This window comes from Narcine bancroftii, chromosome 3 (assembly GCF_036971445.1).
Source record: "Narcine bancroftii isolate sNarBan1 chromosome 3, sNarBan1.hap1, whole genome shotgun sequence".
In the NCBI taxonomy this organism is placed as follows: Eukaryota; Metazoa; Chordata; class Chondrichthyes; order Torpediniformes; family Narcinidae; genus Narcine; species Narcine bancroftii.
The window spans coordinates 53,195,530-53,220,522 of record NC_091471.1 but is presented as its reverse complement, the minus strand read 5'-3'; the positions used below and the strand labels follow the sequence as shown (position 1 = coordinate 53,220,522).

Below are 24,993 nucleotides of genomic sequence, written 5' to 3'. Positions count from 1 at the left end.
TAGAAATTTCAGGGGCTCTGGCAGAAATATTTAAAATTACTTAGCCATGGGTGTGGTGCCAGAGGATTGGAGGGTAGCTCACGTTGTTTCCTCATTTCATCAAAAAACCCTGGAAATTATAGGTCAGTGAATTGTTGGAAGGTGTTTTAAAAGATCGGATATACAATTATTTGGATAGCCAGAAACTGATTAGGAATATTCAATGTGGCTTTGTGGGTTGTAGATTGTGTTCAACCAATCTTAAAATTTTACGAGGAGGTTACCAGGAAAGTAGATAAAGAAAAGGCTGTAGATGTCTACGTGGACTTTAGTAAGGCCTTTGACAAGGTCCAACATGGGAGGTTACTCAGGAAGGTTCAGTCGGTAGGTATTCACAGTGAAGTAGTGAACTGGATTCAACAATGGCTGGACGAGAGAAGCCAGAGAGTAGTGGTGGATGATTGATTCACAGACTGGAAGCCAGTGACCAGTGGTGCCATTGTTGTCGGTCATCTTTATCAATGATCTGGATGATAATGTGGTGAATTGGATCTGCAAATTTGCAGATGACACAAGATTGGAGGCATTGTGAACAGCGAAGAAGGTTTTCAAATCTTGCAGTGGAATCTGGACCAATTGGAAAACAGGGCTGAAAAATGTCAGGTGGAATTTAATGCAGACAAATGTGAGGTGTTGCATTGAAGAAGGACAAACCAAGCAAGGATATACATAATAAATGGTAAGCCACTGAGGATTGTGGTAGAACATAAGGACCTGGGAATACATATACCTAATTCCCTGAAAGTGGCATCACAGATAAATAGAGTCATAAAGAGAGCTTTTGGCATATTCATAAATTAATGTATTGAATATAGGAGTTAGGATGTTATGGTGAAGTTGTGTAAAACATTGGTGAGGCCAAACTTGGAGTATTGTGTGCAGTTTTGGTTACCTAACTACAAGAAAGATATCAATAAGTTAGAAAGAGTGCAGGGAAGATTAACAAGGATGTGGCCCAGATTTCAGGAACTGAGTTACAGGGAAAGGTTATACAAGTTAGGATTTTATTCCATGGAGAGTCGAAGAATGAGGGGAAAATTGATAGAGGTATTTAAAATTATGAGGGGTATAGACAGAGTAAATGAGGGTAGGCTTTTTCCACTGAGGATGGGTGAGATACAAACCAGAGGACATGGATTAGGGTGAAAATGGAAAAGTTTAGGGGGAACACGAGTGGGAACTTCTTCACAGAGAGAAGGTGGGAGTGTGGAATGAGCTGCCAGCTGAAATGGTGAATGCGACCTCAATTTTTTCATTTAAAAAGAATTTGGACAGGTACATGGATGAGTGAGGTATGGACTGGGTGCAGGTCAGTGAGTCTAAGAAAAAAAGTTTCTACGTGGACTAGAAAGGCCAAAGAGGCCTGTTTCTGTGCTATAATGTTCTATGGTTCATAATAATGCAACTATAGATAGTTTCAAAATCATCCCATGAAGTTAAATAATGGAATTGTGGTACATAAATTCTTCTGTCGGCTTTGTTAGCAAAGAGAGGAATTTGCAACATATTTGCCTCATATTTGAATACTAATCTCTCTAATTTACCAATTTTTGGATCACAGGGCAATGACCATCCATTTCTACACCTGCGCTATCAATGGGAAAACATTACTTCCTGCCTCCTCGTTGAGACAAATTAGATTTCATTCAAGCAGAAATGATTGGCTGCTAAAGAAAAGGGAAGTAGAAACTGCTTTGACAGTTTATTTTTAATTGTGTATGTATATATACAAATAAATATATATATAAATAATATGTGTGTGTGCGTGTGTGTGTGTGTGTGTGTGTGTGTGTGTGTGTGTGCGTGTGTGTGCGCGCGATATATGTATGAAAGAATAATTTCTAATCATCTTTTTGGCAACTCCTAGGTGCTGCTCAATCTGAATGTCAAAGGCATTTGTGAAGAGACAACAGTGGCAGCTGGTGATCCTGTGGGTGGGACCTCACCAGCTATTAAAACTATTCCTTGATTGCAGCTGGCTCTCTGCATTAAGATACCCCTACATTCCCAAGCAAAGACTGTATCCAGGGATAAAGCTGCAAAATAATGGTTTGGATACAGGCAGCCAGTGATTTTGGGCCAAGGTCTCTCCTATTACTCTGGGTGAAACTGAGCCACAGTCGTAAAAGACAAGTAAAGTGATTATTCAGCTGTCCTGCATTAATTTTAGTCTGAGAGGATTGGGATGGTAAAATTAATTATTATTCAGTATTTAGTTGGTGATAATTTAGACATAATTCATCTTCTAAATCAATGTGCTTTGATAGAGCATGAAACAGTACAGCACAGGAACAGACCTTTCGGCCCACTATATCTGTTCTGACCATGATGGCAATCTAAACAGATCCAATATGCCTGCACATAATCCATTCCCCTTAAGTGTGTTTAAATGTTTTTTAAATGTTTCCATTTTATCTGCTTCTACTATTTCCCCTGGCAATGAGTTCCAGGCACCTACTACCTTCTGTGTATTAATAAAAAACCTTATAAATCTCCTTAAACTGTTCTCATCTCACCTAAAACTTATGCCCACTAATATTCAAAATGTCCACCTTGGACAAATCTCATTCCTTCTAACCCAGGCAACATCCTGGTAAACCTAAAAGAAAAATTAAAAACCTTTCATCAAGCCATGTGGAAAAATATCAGATATAAAAAGTCTTCACATCTTTCCTGTAATGGGTGAATAGAATTGCACACATAATTCTAAGTGCAGCCGAACCAAAGTTTTATATTCAGTATCTGCAGCATGACTTCTTTACATTTTTCTCCATGCCCTGCCCAATGAAACCAAGCAAAACATTTACCTTCTTTACCACCCTATCTGCTTGCATAGCCAATATCAAGGCTCCATGAACCTCAACTCTGAGATCCTTCTGCATATCAATGCTTCTAAGGATCATGCCATTAATTGCATAAGTTTCCCTTACATTTGACCTCCCACAGCTCCACCAATCTTACTACCCCACCCCCCAATTTCCTTTTTCATCCAGGCCATTTATACATATTACAAATAGCAGAGGTCCCAACATAATCCCTGCAGAACAGTACTGATCACAGTCCTCCAGCCAGAGTAGCACCTTTCCATCACTACCCTCAGTCTGCCATGACCAACAATTATGTACTGAAGCTACCAGCTCACCGTGGATCCCATGCATCTGTACATTCAGGAATTGTTTCCAATGAGAGATGTTGTCAAAGTTCATGTCGATAACATGCACTGCCCTACCCTCATCAACCAGATTTGTCACTACCTCAAAAAATTCACAATGGTAGGACATAACTTGCCATTCACATAGCCATGCAGGCTGTCCCAAATCTGCCCTTCCAAATGTGCATAACTCCGAGCCCTAAGTATCTGCTCCATAAATGACCCTACCACTGATGTGAGGCTCGCCAGCCCTATAATTTTCTGGATTATCCCCATTTCCCTTCTCACTTGCAGTAAGTGAGGATGCCAAGATCTTTGTCAAAGTCCCAATAATCTCAATTGCCATTTTCAAAAGCCTCAAATATATCCCATCAGGCTCTGGGAACTTAACTACCCAAATGCTCCTCAAGAGACCCAACACAATGCTCCAACACATCAGCATTCCCCCCATTGTGCTCCTAATCAATATCCTCCATGTCATCTTTTTGGTAACTACCAATGCATTGTACTCATTGAGCACCCCTAACTCCAAACATAACTTCCCTCCTTTGTGCTTGAGCGGTTCTATCCTGCCCCTCCTCACCCTCTTATTTCTAATGCAAGAATAAAATGCCTGAGGGTTCTTTTTCAACCTGCTTGCCAAAGACATTTTGTGGCCCCTTCTGACCTTTCTAGTACACTGCTTGAGCTCTTTCCTGCAATGTTTATATTCCTCCAGGGTCCTATCTAATAAAAATGGTGACGTACCACTTCTCCCCATGGACACTACCTGACCCTTTGAGTCCCTCCAGCTTCTCTTCATTCATTCCAAAAAAATAAAACTTTCTGCTTCAATGACATCTGGAGACTGTGTAACTAAACTGTGAGTGCTCAAGAAATACTTACAGGAAATTTACACATTGAAATAACACTTTTTGAAAAGCTAAAATTATAAAAGATTACATATATTAAAATAAACAAGTTAGAGAGTGAATGCCAGGATATATTTCCTCAATTTGCAAAAGATTAGGTTAGTAATGGTTACGAGTCCAGTGATAAAGGTAGTCATGGCCACACAAGTGCAAATGAGACCTCGACTTCCAAATTACCCTTTTACATCACTTATTTAAAATTGAGTTCCAATCTTTAGGAATTTGAATTGAATTGCTTATTGTCACATGTAAAATAACCATAAACAGTACAATGAAGAGCTCTCCAAACAAATACAGCAGATTGTACTTGCATCTAAAGGTTTGTATATTCAAGGTAATGTATCTTCTATGGAGTGGAGGGGGGTTGTGGAACTCGTAATGTGGCTGGTACCAATCCCTCTCTAGTGCAGGTACTGCTGTACTTCTGCGCTCATGAATGCAGCTCCCCTGTCTGTGTGTATGAGGTTCGGGTACCCAAATATGCTGAAGATGGGTTGGAGGCATTTTATAACAGTGGTTGCTGATACATCAGAACACGGGATTGTGAAGGGGAAACAGGAATATTCATCTATTACGTTTAGGAAATAGACATTTCTATTAATGGACAGGAGCAGGCCTTAAAAATCAAGGCTGAGGCACTCAAAAGGTTTGGTAGCTTTTATCAGGGTGGTTTTGTCTGGCCGGTAAAATTGCGGTTTGCTTTCCGCACAGATGGGGCAGCTCTTGTTCATTGACCTCACTTCCTCTACCGAAAATGGGAGGTTTTGGGTTTTAATGAAGTGAAACAGTCTAGCGACCCCCGGGTGGCCCAGTTCATTGTGCAAGCTCTGCAACTGGGACGTGTGGTTAAGAATGGCACAAGTGCCTCTGGACAGCGTGTCCGGGGACTTGAGTCTCCCAGGGCGGTATAGAATGTCGTAGTTAAATTCTATCCGCCAGCACAGGATTTTGTCATTCTTAATTCTCTCCTTGTTCTGGTTATAGAACATAAAAGCCACAGACCATTGGTCCGTGATGAGGGTGAAGTGTTTGCACGCCAGATAATGTCGCCAGTGCCTTACTGCTTCCACAATGGCTAGGGCCTCCTTCTCTACTGCTGAGTGTCTTACTTTTGACCCCTGTAGGGTTCACGAAAAAAAGGCCACCGGTCGTCCGTCTTGGTTTAGGGTGGCTGCCTGAGCCACATCGGATGCATCCGTTTCTACTTGAAATGGGATCGACTCATCTATGGACCGCATGGTAGCTTTAGCAATATGGTCCCTAATGTCCCTGAATGCTCTGGTGACTGCTGGGCACAGTGGGTGGGCCTTGTCGGCATAGTTGGGTACCCATTGGGTGTAGTAAGCAAACAGCCCCAAACACCTTTTTAGTGCTTTCAGCATGTGTGGCACTGGGAGGTCTAGGAGAGGGCGCCTACGGGCTGGATCTGGGCTGATTTCCCCGTTCTGTTCTATGTAGCCCAGGATTGGCAACTTCCTGGCGCTAAAGACACATTTGTCCCTGTTGTACGTTAGGTTCCTTTCCTCAGCTGAGTTGGGAGGGTCCTTTAATATACATCATCAGCTTCCCTAAGACAGTGGAGAGGTATAGATGGAGGGGAGGTTGGTTTGCTCTCCTGTGATCCACTGAACAACTGATCAAAATCTGAATAAACTATTTTTTGCCTTGGAAAAATATTTGTTTGGATCATTAACTCTTTCATTGTTTTTGCTATTATTAGTGCAACCCAAGTGATTACTGCCGCAACCCATTCTCATTTACCTTTGCCCTTTTGTTTTTCTCAACTCCAGAACTTGTTTCTTCCTGGAGTATGGATTCAAATTATTTCATTTTTCAGGATTTGTATGTTGCTGGCAACAGCAGCAATGATGATCCATCCCTTGAGAAGATGATGAAGCCTCTTGCACAGTTCTGCTGGGGATGTTCCAGACTTCAGACCCATCAACAATGAAGCAATGGTGTCCTTGAACTGCATTTGCAAGTTGTGAAGTACTAATGAACCTGGAGCCTTTGGTGTTTTGTTTAAACAGTTTATTTAAAATTTTTGACCATAAATGCAGTCAATTTCAAAATTAACAAATACAAGTACAAAAGTAAATCCAGTATTTACTCTATGATTTTTGTATCCCAACCCCCACCCACCAAGGAAAAGACCCTCAAGAAAAAGATAGAGAAAGAAAAGCAAGAAAAAGATAAAAGGAAGGTAAGAAAGCAGAATGGATTGCTGAAAAGAGCTGCACACTCCACACATCATAAATTCATATTCAATTAATTTTCTTTGGAGAAGAACAGAGGTTTGAGGATTAGGGTGAACATAATTAAAGATTTACACCAGAGATTTAAATGTGGATATCAAACGTAACAATATGTTGTACTTATTTCATAAGCTATAACTAATTTTCTTGAGGGGAATACAACTATGTATTTCTGCATTCCAACGTGCCATACCTCGACGTGAATCAGACTTCCATGAAACTGCTATACATTTTCTAGCTACCGCCAACACAATCTTAACAAAATCTGTTTGATGTTTGGAATTTAAATTTACGTCCTGTAACATTACCCAATAAAAATAATTGTGGGTTTTGTGGAAGTTTGATTCCTGCGATCTGCTCTAGGAAATTTCCTAGATGAACCCAAAAAAAGCTCAAATTGAATGCAAAAAAAAGTTCCCACCTCCTCACCACATCTAAAACATCAGTCTGATAGGTCTAAATTTAATTTGTTTTATTTCTGTGGTGCGCAATATAATTGATGCCAAAAAAAAACATTGTACTAATCTACATCTTACATTTATTGTGTTAGTCATAATATCCCGACAAACTAGGTTTGCTCATCTATTCTTACATTTAATTCTGATTCCAATCTCCGCCTCGACTTATGAACCCCGCTGTTTAGGAGTTCCCATTTGCAGCAAGAGATACATTGCTGAAGTAAATTTCTTTGCATTTCCATCCATACTACTACAATTTGGTAAAAACATTGTTGGTCCCAATTTATCCTTTAAATACACTCTTATTTGAAAATACCAGAAGATTGTGTAGTTAAGAATGGAGTTGAGAAAAAGCTTTTTCACCCATACAGTTGTGGATCTGTGGAATGCTCAGCCTCAGAAGGCAGTGGAGGCCAATTTTCTGGACGCTTTCAAAAAAAAGTTAGATAGAGCTCTGAAAGATGGTGGAGTCGAGGGATATGGGATGAAGACAGGAACGGGGCTCTGATTGTGGATGATCAACCATGATCACAGTGAATGGTGGTGCTGGCTCAAAGGGCCAAATGGCCTACTCCTGCACCTATTATCTATTGTAAAGACTCTGGGGTTTCAAGAGATGAATCTCTCTTAATTGAGTGTTTGACATGTTGCTGAGGCTGCAATATTTATGTGGCTTGTCCAGTTGGTCAGTGATGACCAACCAGGACTTTGATGGTGAGGTACTGGGTGATAATAATGCCACTAAACGTTAAGGGTAGTTGATTAGGCTTTCTCCTGTCAGAAAATGATACTTTTGGTGCATAAATGTCACCAGCCACTTATCAGCTTCTGCCAATAGGTCCAACTGCTTCTTCTGCTGATGTTGTGAATAGATTTGAACTTTGTGTAATCATCAATGAACATAGGACACAGAACAAGATTGATAGTAGCAGACAGAGGGTGGTAGTGAAAGGTTTTTATTCAGATTGGAGGTCTGTGACCAGTACTGAGTCCACTGTTGTTTGTCATCTATATTCACAACTTGGAGGACATGCAGTTAGTATGCTTGGTAAGTTTGCAGGTAACACCAACATTAGTGGTATTACAGACAGTGAAGAAAGTTATCCAAGACTACAACAGGGTCTAAATGAACTAACAAAGTAGACCAAAGCACAAAAGACTGAATTTAACTCAAACTCACTTTTTTTTCATTAAATTAATTTACAACAGAACCAATTGCGGCCACTGAAATCCATGCCACCCCATTACATACAATTAATCTACCTAGCCTGTACATTTTGGGAAGATGGGAACACTTGGAGTCACAGGGAGAGCATACAAATTCCTTACAAAATGCGCCAAACCTGGGTCATTGGTGCTGTAATAGTACATTAAACCAGGCAGAACTTGCGTGGAGAATAGTAGGGCCCTCTGAAGTGTAGTAGAACAAGGAGACTTGGGAATGCAGGTACACAGTTCAATGAAAGTGCCAACTCAGAGGGGGGAAGAAGGCATTTGGTATACATACCTTTATCAGCCAGGGCATTGAAGGCAGGAGCAGCAAGGTCATATTTCATGTATAAGAAATTGGTGAGACAGCAGTTTGAGTATTGTGTACAGTTTTGTTCACCCAACCATAAGAAAGATATCATTAAGCTAGAAAGGGTGCAGAAAAGATCTGTGAGAATGTTACCAGGCAAGAATTATAAGGAACAGTTGGAAAAGTTGGAACTTTTCTCCCTAAAAGGCAAGATGGGACATCACAGAGGTATATAACGTAATAAGGAGCACAGATAAGGTAAATAGGCATCACCTTAATCCCAGGGGCATAGATTTTAGCAGAGAGGGGAATATTTAAAAGGTTCCTGGGAGGGGCCTTCTTCACATTGAGGGTAATGAGTTGAGAGAACAATTGAGTAGATAAATGGAAGTTCTCCAATACACTCTCCAATCATCAGAACCAGATAATGACCTCTGCAAATCCCAACTCTGAATCCTTGTTGAGTTCATCGATCTCAGTCAGAATGGAAACAAGAATACACATTTATACATCAACTTTAAAGTATCAAAATCTTCCTAGATGTTTCACAGAAACATAACTAGAGAAATCAATCGACAGTGATCCAACAATTAAGTTATATAGGCAGGTGATCACAGACACGGGTTTTAAGGAATACTTAAAGGAAGAGAGATAGAGAAGTTAGGAAGCTCACAGATGGAGAATAATGATGGGCAGAAGAACCCTAGTGACAAGAAAAAGATTTCCCTGAGAATTGTAGGGCCAAAAGAGAGTTATCAGGGTCAACAGGAGCTGTGGTTAATTGTAGGTGAAATGGAGGAAGGGAGGATTTAGCAACATACTAGAATGAAAATGAGAATTCCACACACCACCAATTTTTTTTTATGCTCCTAAGAGAGAGAGTGGAAAAGTCAGAATCCAAACCAGTTAAGTAAAATATACAGTTCTTATATGAAGATTTGTTCACTTATGATGACCTTTCAGGTAAAATGTCTGCTGAAATTCATTTTCAAGGGTCACTAGGAGGGGAGTTGAGAGGACAGCTTGTGACCTGGAATCATTGCCCAAGGCATCCACACAGGAAGGAGAAACTCGAGTGGAAAGAAAATCATTAAAAATAGTATGTTGCCACTCATTTGCTCAATGACCATGCCAGAGAGCAACAAGACCATGCCCAAGACATGATACCTGCTACATCACAAACCAATGTAGCGGGATTCAATAAGATACTTTCTTAAAAACACTATTTTAATTCTGATGACAAATGAGATTTCACCACAGAATACCCAAGAAGGAATTAATGGCTTGTGTGCCTTACAGAAGGAGATAATTGCACCTGGTTATGAAAATATGCATCAATGACATAAAATGAATAAAAGCACTGCTCTGATATCATTAATCCAGCAATATAGAAGGTTCTTCAGGCTGTCTCTCTGCTGGAAAAGGGTGTTAGTAATGATAAGCCGCTGTTCTGTGGAGAGTTCCAACAGGAGGCGCCCGTTGTCATTGCTGTTGCCGACACCATGCTTGCCAAGGATTCCTGGCCAGGTTTCTGAGTCTTTGCCGATGCGAGCGTTGAAGTCGCCAAGGATGACAACCTTGTCGGCTGTAGGGGTGCATTGGATGAGGTTGCGCAGATCAGTGTAGAACTTGTCCTTTTCTGCTGGTTCTGCCTGAAGGGTTGGAGCATAGACACTGATGAGGGTGATGCGTCGCTTGTTTTGAAGGGGGAGTTGCATGGACACGATCCGGTCAGAGTGGCCTGTCGGGAGGTTTTCAAGTTTGGAGGCAATTGACTCTACATCACCTTTGTTGACCTCACTAAAGCCTTTGACACTGTGAGCAGGAAAGGGCTTTGGCAAATACTAGAGCGCCTCGGATGCCCCCCAAGTTCCTCAACATGGTTATCCAACTGCACGAAAACCAACAAGGTCAGGTCAGATACAGCAATGAGCTCTCCGAACCCTTCTCCATTGACAACGGTGTGAAGCAAGGCTGCGTCCTCGCACCAACCCTCTTTCCTATCTTCTTCAGCATGATGCTGAAACAAGCCATGAAAGACCCCAACAATGAAGATGCTGTTTACATCCGGTAATGCACGGATGGCAGTCTCTTCAATCTGAGGCGCCTGCAAGCTCACACCAAGACACAAAAGCAACTTGTCCGAGAACTACTCTTTGCAGACGATGCCGCTTTAGTTGCCCATTCAGAGCCAGCTCTCCAGCGCATGACATCCTGTTTTGCGGAAACTGCCAAAATGTTTGGCCTGAAAGTCAGCCTGAAGAAAACTGAGGTCCTCCATCAGCCAGCTCCCACCATGACTACCAGCCCCCCCCCACATCTCCATTGGGCACACAGAACTCAAAACGGTCAACCAGTTTACCTACATCGGCTGCACCATTTCATCTGATGCAAGGATTGACAAAGAGATAGACAACAGACTCGCCAAGGCAAATAGCGCCTTTGGAAGACTACACAAAAGAGTCTGGAAAAAATAACCACCTGAAGAAACACACAAAGATCAGCGTGTACAGAGCCGTTGTCATACCCACGCTCCTGTTCGACTCCGAATCATGGGTCCTCACCTACGGCTCCTAGAACGCTTCCATCAGCGCTGTCTCCACTCCATCCTCAGCATTCATTGGAATGACTTCATCACCAACATCGAAGTACTTGAGCTGGCAGAGTCTGCAAGCATCAAATCCATGCTGCTGAAGACCCAACTGCGCTGGGTGGGTCACGTCTCCAGAATGGAGAACCTTCGCCTTCCCAAGATCGTGTTCTATGGCGAGCTCTCCACTGGCCACTGAGACAAAGGTGCACCAAAGAAGAGGTACAAGGACTGCTTAAAGAAATCTCTTGGTGCCTGCCACGTTGACCACCACCAGAGGGCTGATATCGCCTCCAACCATGCATCTTGGCGCCTCACAGTTCGGCGGGCAGCAACCTCCTTTGAAGAAGACCGCAGAGCCTACCTCACTGATAAAAGACAAAGGAGGAAAAACGCAACACCCAACCCCAACCAACCAATTTTCCCTTGCAACCGCTGCAACCGTGCCTGCCTGTCCCGCATCGGACTTGTCAGTCTCCAACGATCCTGCAGCAGACGTGAACATACCCCTCCATAAATCTTCGTCCGGGAAGCCATGTCAAAGAAAGAAAAAGATAGAAGGTTGACTGTCAGCCAGAGAATAAAACATAAATTGGGTGAGCCTTACAAAACCACCATTCAATAAAGATCACAGGGAAGAGAAATGTAAGCCAGGTCATCACTGTTCAACTCTGAACCAACAGGTAGAGATCAGACTTGGTCTTAAGCTCTGGGATTCCCAACATTAAGGTCTCCATATCTCCACAACCTACCCCCATGAGCAACCTTTCGGCTTCCTGTTTCTATTTGGGGCTCTGTTTGTCTCTGGCATGCATTCGTGCTGAAGGCATCAAGGTTATTGCATTAAGGATATACTGCTGCCCTCTTTCACACAATTAAAACAAAACTCTTCCTTTGAATTGGACCAGTAGTTTACTCTTTCGGAGCCCCGGGCCTAAACCCCATCTTGACCATTGTCAAGGGAGCACACAGCAGGTCAGACAGTATCTGTGGAAAAAGAAACAAAGATAATTATTTTGGTTGAAGGCTCTTCATCAGAACTGCAAAATAACAGAAAACAAGTTAATTTTAAGTTGCCAAGAGGACATGACAATTGCTCTGATGGAGTGAGCAAGGTGAACTTGAGGTTTACAGAAGTATCAAGTTAATAAATTAACGAGGGCTGTTAAAGAACAAAGCAACCAAAGGATCACATTAAAGCTGTGAAAAGCAGGTCAAAGCAATTGCTGAGATCTGAAACCAAAAGGAGAATGTTGAAAATGCCCCTCAGCAGGTCTGTGGAAGGGGCAGCAACAGGCACAGGTCAGAGTAGAAGTGGAATTTGTAATTAAACCAACAAGAAGTTTAGGTTACTCCTGGAGTCTGGACAATGCTGCTTCGCAAAATGGATTTCCAGTTACAGTACTTGCCCAGGCATATGGATAGCATTCATGAATACGTTTTCCTTCAGGGAAGCCAAGCTGGCTTTTCAGTCTAATGCTTGCTCCAATCAGCAAGCTCGACACAGTCAAAATATTGATTCTGTGATCTGAATCTTTATTAATCTGTCACACACTAAAGTGATTTTATATGAAACAGGAAATGGGTAGAACTTGAAGATTGAATTGTTTTCATTATTCAAAGAAATTAGAAGTTTATTTGAGAAGGCCATTTGAGAATATAGCATACAATTTTCCTGGTTAAAGCATTCATAAATAAACCAGTGACTGTCCAAGTTGTTCAAGCTGCAAATATATTAGCCCTGATTTAGAGGATCATGCATGCATTTAATGATCTATCATCTGGAAACTAGACTACTTCCCATTTCTGTTGAAATCCAGTTTCCAAATGACAAAAAATGTCTCTTACTTTTCATCATCCCAAATTCAGCAATCAATAATGTTTATAGTGCACAATCACTCATCCTATTGTTTACACACCTACCCAATAACCACATCAACACCATGGGTGCAGTACCCCTGTCACCTTTACACTTCAAAGAATTGAACCTTGAGGATATAACAGTTGTGACATTATCACTACTCACTCAGCTTATTCCCCTAACCAGCATTTAGATAGCATGCCCACCATTAACATCTCTAGACACGTACCTTACTACACTCAACATCATCAATACCTTGACATACAAATACCTACGGCAGAAACCCAACCATCTCAGAGGCTACTTTTATTTTCGTTGGACTTTCAAATGCACTGTACATCAAATAAATGAACAACTAAAATGCCTAAATATTGTCTAAATTAATTGTCATCTTCCCAATGAGCTGTGAATATTAAAGTATTCTTGGCCTTCTGTGTGTGGCAGCAGGTAGTAAAGAAAGCTTTTATACAAAGTCCATTACAAGCCCAAAGGACCCCAAAACCTTGCAGCAATAGATATTCATCAAGACAAATGGTTAAACAAAAGTTGTTTTTAATTATCTTTAAACATGAAAATAGAATCAAACTTTCACTTATCACTGTTGACTTACTTAACCCCCTTCTAATTCTAAGTGCACGTGTATGTAATGTATGCACAAGTTTAGAAAACTTCTTTGATTCACAGTTCAATCTCAATTCTCATTCCTCCAGGTTCACTGGTTGCAGGCAATTCTTATACTGTGCACAGAATTTAACATTTATAAAGTTCACCAGGCTTTGGTGCTTGAGAGGTAAATGGTTACCACTCAGGAAGGTTTTTATCAGTTTTCAGAGAGATTTGTTGTACGATGGACACCCAGCCACTTCAGAGTCTTGCTGATGAAACTTGCCTCCTTCAGGGTTCTCCAGATGATAACCACTTTCTTTCAGGTCACCACAGAGTGCCTTTTTGTTTCTCTTACTCCAAGTGAAACATTAGACAGTCAGTCCTCTCCTCTTGAATGAACCACAAGGGCTTTGACTAGGCTGAATCAAGCACTTACAACCTGTCTTCCACATGGGGTTTTCCACAAGCTTGCCAGCTTGTCCTGTTCGAGTCCTAGCTGCTGTTGCTGGCTGTAACACTGTACAAGTGATCTCTCTCTCTCTCTCTCTCTCTCTCTCTCTCTCTGTGAGAGAAAGCCTGTTTGACCCTCTCTGCTTGCATAACCACATGTCCCTCTTAGAACAGCTCCAGACAATCTGCAGCTCCAACAAGATCTTTCATCTGTTGTCTTTTTGTAAACAATCCATTAATGAAGTCTCTTGGGCACTCTCCAAAGCCCCTGCAAAGACTGTTGGCCCCAACATGTCTAGCACAGGGCAGAACTCCAATATTTTAAATAAGATCTGTTTTAAAGTGTTTGTATGTGACCTACTCTAACAAACCAAATTTGTCTCCCAAAAACATATCTATATACTCTGTCACAAGTCAGCATGTCTCTTAGTCTCTTAAAGTCAATAATAAAGCATCTCGGATAAAAACATTAAAAATATATTTGGTGGGCGAAACAAATCTTGTATCGGAAGATTTCCTGAAAGCACTCAGATTAGATTAGCAGTTTAAATTACAACTTTATTTGAAGCCTCAGTGAAGGTTACAGTTTTAAAGCTAATCTTTTGCTGACATTTTCCTTACTACCAATGCATTTTTAAGTTAAGCACTTTTTTTTGTTTGGAGAGTTCAGGAAGTTACATGTATCATGTTTATGAATGATGTATGATTTTCAACTTCATGGCTTTATTTGGAAAGCTGGATCCACGGTTCAGAGATTCAGTCTGTCCCATTAAATCAACTAAAAATAAAAACATCAATCACTGGAAGGAGGACCCATGTATATCACTGGACAATAAAATGCTTCTCCAGCATGAACCAATCACACAAAACAGTTGTCTGAGAACCACAACAGCAACGTGTGTCGCAATAGGATCTGCTCAAAGGAAGTTAGTAATGAATGCATGGCTCAATTGAAATTCCTCCAACCTATGAATTAAATTGCCCCTTGCTTCATGCTATTAATTCCTCCTCCACCCTCATTAAACGGGTACATGTTTGCAGTCATAAAATTCAGATCTCTTCGCATGATACCTTAGCAGTACTGGGATTCTTCAATGGCTCCTGTAATATAATTTTGGACAGACCTTGGAAAATACTAGGAATGTTCTGACTACAATAATACGTAGAGAACATTTGGTGCTTTCAATCAACTGGATGTATTTTACTTTAGTCCAATAAAATATTAAAATAAACATGATTGCATCATTACATTATAGATCCATGTAACATAAATGCACTGCACTGCTTTCCCTTTCTGAAAGCAAGTATGTGAATATTCTTCATATGCAAACACAGACATGACAGATTTGGTCAGTCGACTGGCTTACTCAATTATTGCAACCTACTCAGCTGTATATTTGTATTTGACATTGCATTACATCCTTGAACTAAAAAAACATGCACCCCCTTGTCTTAAATTACTGCTGTTCTGTGACAGTTCAACAGGAATTAAATTTACAGTATGCTGACATGATGAATAGATTCCACATTTCTTCAGTATTTTCAGGCATATGTCTTCCAGTGTTGCACACATGAAAAACACCCAAAAGCATCATGTAAATATGTAATGAAATGATGTCAACCTGGAAGCATTGAGTGTTTGCGTGTCTTGCATGAATACTTATGAATTTACTTCCGTGACATACCAAATACCTTTGTGAACTCTAGACTTGGACAACTTCACTGCCGTCCCATAGCTGAGTCTTATGACCCTTTCACTTGCATTTCTTTGTCTTGGGTCATTGCACTTTCCTTCAATTGTCATCTTCCCTGAGTTAGGCTTTCATTGTTTGTTTCAACACATTCCCAAGATAGCCCACCTGCTCAGAATGAGTTTACAGAATGAAAATTGTGCTTTCGCAATCCATAATCGGATGATTCGAAACTGAACATCAGCACTTAAATTGTGTTTTGGAGGCAAAACTACCCAACTTTTCATCTATTAGAACTGATGCTCTCAGACCCAAGTATAATGATTTTAAATCATAATCAAGAACCTGGCGTTTACCCAATGTAAACTTATGGCAATTTTTCCAATTAAAGATGCTCCTTTCTCAATTTGCAGGCTGTCTTATTTGCTTTTGTTAAGTGTGCATGAAGCCAATGTGATGAGCCATTCCTGTCACGTACACCAAAACTTGAAATGTTACATGCTCTCTTTATAGAGTTCTTGTCATAATGTACTGAACCAGTAAAGATACACCATTCAGGGTGCACTAATGGTAATCAAATTCTTGATGTGTAAATCAGCTCATTTGTATTTCTCTGTGCAATGACGTCGGTTTACATTAATAATATTGAATTATTCCCAGAATGGAGAGAAGCTCAAGAAAAATCTCTGGATGCTTGATTTTCTTGATAGCATCAACCTTGTTTTCAACAAGTTTAAATTACTTAGCTTCTATCTTTAGATTGAGATACCCCTCTGCCTATATAAAGGTGTACTGGGAACAATTCATTTTCATCAGATCCAGCCTATTTTTTTTAACCCTCTCTGTCTCATCATATACCTCAAATGTACAGCCTGTGGAAGTATAAGTAATGAAGCTACATTACGACTCTCATTTTGGTCTCTCTTTACCTTGTTATTTGTTTACTCACTTCTCTCTCTCTCTCTCTCTCTCTGTTTTAAAACATTTTTTCTTAATTTTCCAATATATCATAGAGATTACATTAGAAAGGCACTGTCAGTAGACCAAGTGCCTCAGGACTCCAGTGACCCATCTTCAATCCTGATCTCCGGTGCTGTCTGCGTGAAGTCATCATGTGATATGAAATAAAAACACAATGCTGGAGAAACTCAGCTGGTCAAACAGTATTCTTTATACAGCAAAGATAAAAATACATCACCAGCGTTTCAGGTTTGAGCCCTTCATCAAGGTATGAAAGGCTCAAGACTTTTATGCAGGGGTCTTACCTTAATGAACGTCTCAAGCAAAAGGAGAGTCCATACTGGAACTTGTACAGGTTAAGGAACCTGATCAGGAGACAGACCTCTCGGTGGAGGAGATCTTCCTATCTCTTGCTTCCTAAATCTATGATGCATGGGATCCAAGGAACTTTGGCTGTGTGAATTCAGAATTGGCTTGGCTACAGAAAGCAAAGGGTAGTAGTGGATGGAATGTATTCTGCCTAGAGGTCAGTGACTAGTGGAGTTACACAGGGATCTGTTCTGGAACTCCTGTTCTTTATGATTTTTATCAATGCCCTGGATGAAGAAGTAAAGGAATGGGTCAGTAAGTTTGCAGATGACATGGAGGTTGGAGGTGTTGTAGATAGTGTTGAAGGTTGTTGTAGATTACAACAGAATATAAAGAGGATGCAGAGTTGAGAAGAAAAGTGGCAATCCGGATTAGTGTGAAATTATCCATTTTTGAAGGTTGAACTTAAAGGAGTGTGCATGGTTACCAGCGGGATTCTTAACAGTGTGGAGGTACAGAGGGACCTTGGGGTCCAATCCATGGATCTCTCAAGGTTACCATGCAGGTTGATAGGGTAATTAGTACGTTGGCCTTCATTAATTGGGGGATTCAGTTCAGGAGTCAAGAGGTAATGTTGCAGTTCTCTAAAACTCTGGTTAGGCCTATACAGTGCTATAATGTTCTATGTCCTAGTGCTATTAGATGATTGATGTTCCACGTGGACTCTTTAGATCAAAAGACCCGCTTCCATGCTGTCTGATTCCACTAGATCCAAGGTGCAACACAACCTGCTGAGTTTTTCCAATATTTTCTGATTTACCACATCCACAGACTTTTGAATTCCAAATATTTAAGTGAGCTCTCAATGGGCGGAATTCTTAAAAGTTTTTTTAAATTCTTTATTCATTGACCACATGCAAATAGTTTCAAGTTCCCAGTATGTCAACGTGCTTATCTACATGGGATTTGCATTAATCAGCTTCAAAGCTTTTCTCAGCATTTGTTTTGAAAAATTACTGAAAATGCAAGATTTCAAAACAATAATTTTTCCACATTCTTAAGATTATCCACATTTAGTGATCTGGCATCACAGTGAACACAAACTAGTTGAACAGAACATTTTGAATGGCTTGATAAGCAGAAGTCTGCAGTTGCTGCAAATTAATTTAAAAAAAAACAAAATTACTGGAATTACTTCATAGGTCAGTCAGCAAGTTTCAGAGTTAAACAGAGTTAACTTTTCAGCCCAATGAGGTTTGATCAAAGCTGGGAAAAATTCTCATTCAAAGATGTTTTGAGCTGCAAAGAAGGGGAATGAGATGGAAATATCCAAAGGAATGTCAGTGAAAGGATGGAATCCAAGAGAGACTCAAGGAAACAAATAGTGATGGGTTTTTCTTTATTTATTATTAATCTCCTATTTGAATCTATTCTTGACAAATCAGCTGCAATTTTGCAAGCCTTCACCACACTCTTTCAGCAGGAATCAACACCTTTTCCCTCTTTCACCCTCTCTTGATCAGATCACCAACATTCTTGTTTTCTCCACCTCTTCCCTCATTTCAGCAACTAAATGCTTGAATTCTAATCTTTCCTATTTCTGATAAAAGTTCAACAATCCAAATCATTAGATCTGTTTCCTTCTCCACCGATGCTGCTGAACTGAGCATTTCCAGCATTATCTGCGTTTTATTTAAATCGTTAATAGAATCCTAAAGATGCCTTGCATTTCACAGAGCCACTGTATGGAACTTCTTTCCAGTTGCACTCCAGACATGCCACGACACGTGACTCACTCTGCTCTGTTCCTGACTGAACATAAAACTGATACTGCACTTCAGAAGAGATTGGACTGAATGCTGAAATTTCCAAAAGTCTCTCCATTTACGATATGATATAGATGACCTTCCGTACAACTGTATCATACAGATGTCTCCATTACAAACAATAATGTGTACTTTAGCATGCAATATATTTGTACAAAATATGAAAGAAACATTTATTTCCTTGAGGTGAAGTTGATCAAGTAAAGGACCAAATGAAACTAAACAAGACATGAATTAAAGCAATGAACAGTGGGGAAAATTACAGGTGGAAAACAAGTATAGCTGAGTTTCATGTTCAAAATGCTGAGAAAGAAACTGCAAATGGGCCACTATAGGGTGAATGGGAGCAGATTGCAATCAAAATGCTTTGCAGGAACAACTCTTGATGAAGGGCTTCGACCTAAAATTCCGGCCATTCTTTTTCTCCCATTGTTGCTGCTCAACCCATTGAGTTCCTCCAGCAGATTGTCTTTTTAGCTCTAGCTTCGAGCCCAGGTCGTCTCCACTCTCTCCAGTAAATGCAGAGATTCATTTTTACCACATATTCTGAGTTGCATTGAATTTTTTCTCTTAGCAAATTAATATTTCCCTACTATTTCATGAATGGGTTTCCAACAAATACATGATTTCTGTGAGTACTGAACATAATCATCTTAAGAAGCATGCCAGACATTTTGGGGCGCCATAGTTAGCATTGCTGTTAGCACACACTATTATAGCACCAGCAACACAGGTTCAAATCCACTGCTGCCTGTATTGGGCTTTTACGATCCCCCCCCCCCACACCCCACCCCCATGAATGCGCGGGTTTCCACCAGGTGTTCCGGTTTCCTCTCATGTTCTAAAGACATACAGGGTCAGTAGGTTAATTGGTCACATTGGGTGTATTTGGGGAGCTTGGGCTGTGTGGGTCAGACAGGCCTGTATCTCTAAATTAAAGGTATATTTTTCTAATGGTTCGCTTAAAGAAGTTTAGTCTTCCACATGACAATGGATGTAGGCATAAAAAGAGCAAAGTAGTGCAGTTTAATTGGAACCTAATATTTCAGCACTCCTTAAAGATTCTGGAATCATGGCCGCAGTAAGGGTTTTATGACAGGACAGAGTTTATCATTGCAAATATCCAATCTGGAAACCATGAATTCAAAAGTATGATTTTTGCAGTAATAAGAGACAGACCAAAATCACTAGAAACAAAATGAATTGCACAGCCACTCCCCCACCAACCGCAGAAACATCAGATTCTCCACTGGCAATTTGGCTTTACCCAGATCGTAGATAAAAATATAGCAATAAGTCTGAAGGATGCCAAGGATCCACATTCCAAAAGATGCTCTCACTATTTCCCCCAAAAATGATCACTCTGAATATGAATAGACTGTGTGAGGCCAAATCCTTCCTGTGCTTGACACGAAGCACCCCAAGCTAAGACTCCACGCCAAGCTCCACGACTGCAAAGATTATTGATGGAAGAATTATTTCAAGGATTCCCTTAGAGACTCTTTATAGAAATGTAACATCATCTCCCGCTTGTGGGAATCCCTGGCCTACAACTAATCAATGTGGAAAAGGAGCATCTGGTACCAAAAACCTCAAGCTGGGAGTACACAGAAACCCAGCTATAACATGTCAGAAAGGGTGGACCCACCCCCACACACTATTGACCCAGCTATCTTTCAAGCACATCCTGCCCATCTGTGGCAGAACTTGTGGATACAACATCATTCTCATCAGGCTTAACCTCAGAACCAGGACAGAACTCAGTCATTCTTGATACTTGGAGGCTGCGGAGGAAGATGATTGCGTGACAACTGGCCAAATTCAATTTCATATAGGCCTAGCGTGATCTATCCTGCCTTTAAAAGAAAAGAGACGTATTTCTTGGTCCTCACTGCAGATGAAAGGAAAACAGATACAAGCAAAAAGAGTTGACTATAGGACAGAGAGCACAATGGGGTCAAAAGAAGTGGTAGCAAAAATGGGCTTGGATCTAGATAATGGGGACTCTGAATTTTCATTTGATTGTCAAGTTAGTTAAAACACTTCTTTGCTGCACAACACAAAGGAACGATATAAACTTCAAATATTATGTTAATTTCTCACCTGTCTCTTAATTCAAATTTTATTTTTAAAATCTTGTATCTCTCTTCACTGCTGTCAGTTTCTTTGTGTCCATCCCATAAATTATCGAAGAAAACAGCTCAAGGTTACCAACAACAAAGTCTACCAGTGTATAATATTAGCATAGATTAATGATGATCGAATGAAGTATCCAGTCATAAGCGTAAGAGACACCAGTTGCAACAAAACATTTCAATCTGATAGCACAACTCCAAACAATCTTTCGCATTCAATGTTATGCCGTGGTCCAATGTGGTAAGCTCAGCAAGTAATTGTTGGTTTATCAAAAATACTTTAGAATTGAGGTCATGATGTTTTGTTTACACATCTAAACAAATAGTTCAGTAAATTTCCACTTCAGGACAAAATTTTGTAATATACTTCCTTGTTTCAATTCCATTTCTAAAAACCAAACCTTCCTGAAATTGAAGCGGTCTCGATGTATGCCATTAATGGCATATGGTTACTTCGGGAGGGTTTTAAGGACTTAGTTTGTCCTTGGTTGAGAATAAAATGGAAGAAATAACACTACTTGGAACATTCAGCAAATCTTCTGTGTTGTGGTCAGCTGCATAGTTTATGTAAACATTAGGGAAAAAAAACAATGAGGCTTTAATAGCTCATATAGAACCATGTTTTCTCTCTTTGCAATGGACAAAGTCCTTCATGAAGTCAAGGTAAAAACAGGAGCCCAATGTACTGAGTTGTCAGTAGCACACCTTTTGGTGAGGTAAGGGTTAACACTGCAAGTTTTTATGATTTAAGCTTTTCCCAGCTACAATCAGCTAATTTAGGGCTATGTAGGAAATTAACAGTGCATCCAATGTTGCATAGAACAATGATCTCTGAAATAGGATGAGCAAGATAAATGACAGCATGGGTCAGGAATCTAAAGGCCAGAAATCTGATCTTAACGTCAAATGCACTTGTATACATCTGTGAATTAAATTATACATGCCAGGCTCTGATAGTTCTCATTTAGTACCTAAATAGAACATGTCAACTGGCTCCATTCAGAGTTTACATACCTGCAACGCTCCAAATAGAGCTATTTTTTTCCTATTTATTAAAGTACATAATCCAGTGGATTTGATCTAAAGAAAATATGATTACTTATGTAAGAATGCTCTCAGAGCCTACTTTCTGAATCACAGGGGTTTAATTAATCATTCTGTACCAATTACAGCTGGCCTTCTGTTGTTGCTGAAGTTGAAAGAACATATACGAGAAGGGATTTTATAGCTCTCTCCTCTCAACTCAGGAATTGTTCACAGGAAACACAAGTCAATCGTTCAGGTGTGGAAGGCGGCAGGTTCCACAGGAACCTTCATCCATTAAAATGAAGGGTAAACTTCTTATGCCTCACCACATAGAGGTTTTTGGAGCCACAAGTGCAAATCAGGATATTAGCTAAGTATCAGCAGGTCAGATCATGGGTAAAAATGATCAGTCCACATTTTTTGTCAAAACCTTTTATCAAGACTAAGATTTAAAAAGAGGTAAAATTACATGAATAGAAGCGGGGGGTGAGGTGGGTGAGGTGGGGGGGGGGGGGGGGCGAATGACAAACATGCCATTGTAAGAATGATGACAAGTCTGTCCTCAGCCTCAGCCTCAGCCATTGTCAGGGTGATGTTAAAAATAAACTTGAGGAACAACACATCATGGGATTGAACAAGGAAGTCTGCAGATACTGGCGTCAAGTACTATACAAAGGACCCAGGCCCAAAATGTTTTTACATTTAAATTTAGACATACAACACAGTAACAGACCCTTCCAGCCCATGAGCTCATGCCATGCAAATATACCAATTAGCCAACAAATCCTGTACAGTCTGAAGGGTGGGACGAAACCAGAGCACGCAGAGAAATCCCACACAGACATGGGAAGAATGTACAAACTTGTTTCAGACAGGGCCAGATTCGAACCTGGGTCACTGGTACTGTGATAGTGTGGCACTAACCGCTACGATAACTGTGCCACCCTGTGTTGGTTACCCTTTACTTCCTCTGGCCTGCTGAGTTTCTCCACTACATTTGTGTTGAATATGCATCATATTTCTCCTGGAACCTAATGGCATGAAGATTGAGTGTCCAATTTTAGGTAACCCTACGATCATCTGATTCCATAGTTTCTATCTTTTCTACCCATGGCCAATTCATCTACCAATCCACATGTGTTTTTTTTTTGAGATATGGAGTAACCAGAGGAAGCCTATGGGGCCAATGGTAGAATCTGCATACTTCACATCGACAGCACCTGTGGTCAGGACATACAGAGGTTGCCGAAACTCTGAGGCAAACGTTCCAATAGCTGCACCATTGTTCTTTCTCAAGAGGCTCGGATTTAATTTTTGAATACCACAAAAACACATTCCACTTCGCAACACCTTTTATTCCCTGCCCCTTACCATCTTGGGCCCCAAATGCTCATTCCATGTGAAGCATAAACTTAGTTGTACTCCCAATATACAATAAGGTAGTAGCAATTTCATTTCTTTCTACACTGGGGTGTACACTGCAGATGGGGTGACCATTCATTTCACAAATGTGACAGCAAGGTTCCAGTCACCAATCATTTATCCAGCTCTCATATTGATCCCATGTTCTCAAGCTCCTTAATGCAAGCTTGAGAAACAGCACCTCATCTTCCAAACGGGCACATTAGAGTTCTCTGCCCTAAACAACACAGGTTCAACAATTTCAGAAAGTTAGCATTTGGCATTTTTATTTCAGATTTTCAGCATTCATTTTTTAAAACTTCTAAATAAAAAAAAGTAACATTCACAGACATTAGAGAATTTGCTCCAGTCTTCCTTGCTCTCTTATTGGATTGCCCTCTTTTTTTCATGATCATCTATTTTGTCATTTAATCTCTCCTGCCTTTCAATCCATGTCTGATTCATTCCCTTCTATTCTCACCTTCTCTCCCCTCTTTTCTCTTTTAAAACTTGATTATGTCAATTCCCAGTTCCAGAAAAAGTTACTGAACTCAAATGTCAATTCAGTTTATCATCGCACACATGATGTCAGACCCGCTGAGTACTGCCAGCATTATAGGTTTTTATTCTTATACAAATCACAGGATCACAGATGTGAAGAAACCATACAGTGAAAGCTAGAGTTGCAAGAGAATGAGAACGATTAAATTTAGAGCAAAAACAAACTGCTGTCGGAACTCGGCAAGTCAGGAAAATGAACAACCAGATTCCGACTTCTCAGTATCCATTATTCAGCCAACAATGGTGGAGTCATCAGCAAATGTATATATTGTGTTAAGCCAAATTGGCTGCACAATCGTGGGTAAAGAGGAACTAGAGCAGGGGTCTAAGCAAGTAGCTTTGAGATGTCCCTGGCTTAATGGTCAGCAAAGCCAGTCCACACTGATTAGGGTCTTCCAGTGAGGAAGTTAAGGCTCCAGTTGTGATGGGGGAGAAACAGAGCCCTAAATTCCTGCTTGATTATTCTCTTTGCTGGTAATGATGGTGTTAAATATCAAGCTGTGGTCAATCAACAACACCCTGACATAGGTGTTCTTTTGATCTGGGTGATCTAATGCAGAGAGGAGGGCCAACAAGATGGCATCACTGTTAACTTGTTGTGACAATAGACAAACTGAGATGGCCCTCTTGAAGCAGGAGTCGATTTGCACCAGGCCCAACCTGTCAAAGCACTTCACAATGATGGAAGTACGGTACATGTCATCAGCCAATAGTCATCGAGTCCTAGGGGTCCACACAACGTTGGAGAGGGTGCAGAGGAGATTTTTGTAAAAATTATTTCAGAGAAGAGGGACTTAGTTATTTGGCAAATTTGGGATTGTTTTCCGTGGAAGTTTATAGATTATGAAGAGATCTGGTAAATATATTTAAAAATTATAAAGGGTACAGACAGAAAGCAACTGTTCCCATTGGCAGAGGATTCAAGAATGAGTGATCATAGAAATAAAGGCAACTGGCCAAAATAAACCAAAGTGACAAGAAGGAATTTTGTATTACTCAGAGTGATTTGGGTCTGGAAACACACAGCCAAAGTTGGATATAAATGCAGTTTCAGCATTCACCAAGCAGCAGAGTAGAACAGTAGACAATGTGTGGGGGAATGGCTCTTTCAAGGAGATGGTACAAAGTTAGTGAGCAAAATAGTCTCCTTCCATGCTGTGACAGTTGTTTCCGAGCTGGCTAACCTTTTCCAAATAGGGCAACAGCAGCTTTATTGAGGGAAGCAAGATATCACCCAAGAATTT

At 40.5% G+C, this 24,993-nt stretch overlaps 1 protein-coding gene and 1 long non-coding RNA gene across 2 annotated transcripts in view; one reads left to right on the top strand and one right to left on the bottom strand.

The window, feature by feature from the left end:
- The window catches only part of LOC138756681 (AT-rich interactive domain-containing protein 3A-like), a 612,036-nt gene that overhangs the window by 526,079 nt on the left and 60,964 nt on the right, over window positions 1-24,993 (bottom strand).
- The window catches only part of LOC138757183 (uncharacterized), a 29,599-nt gene continuing 7,107 nt past the window's right edge, over window positions 2,502-24,993 (top strand). The window contains exons 1-2 of the long non-coding RNA XR_011353406.1: window positions 2,502-6,304; window positions 21,934-22,093. This is a non-coding gene — a long non-coding RNA (uncharacterized lncRNA). The remainder of the gene's footprint in view (window positions 6,305-21,933; window positions 22,094-24,993) is intronic.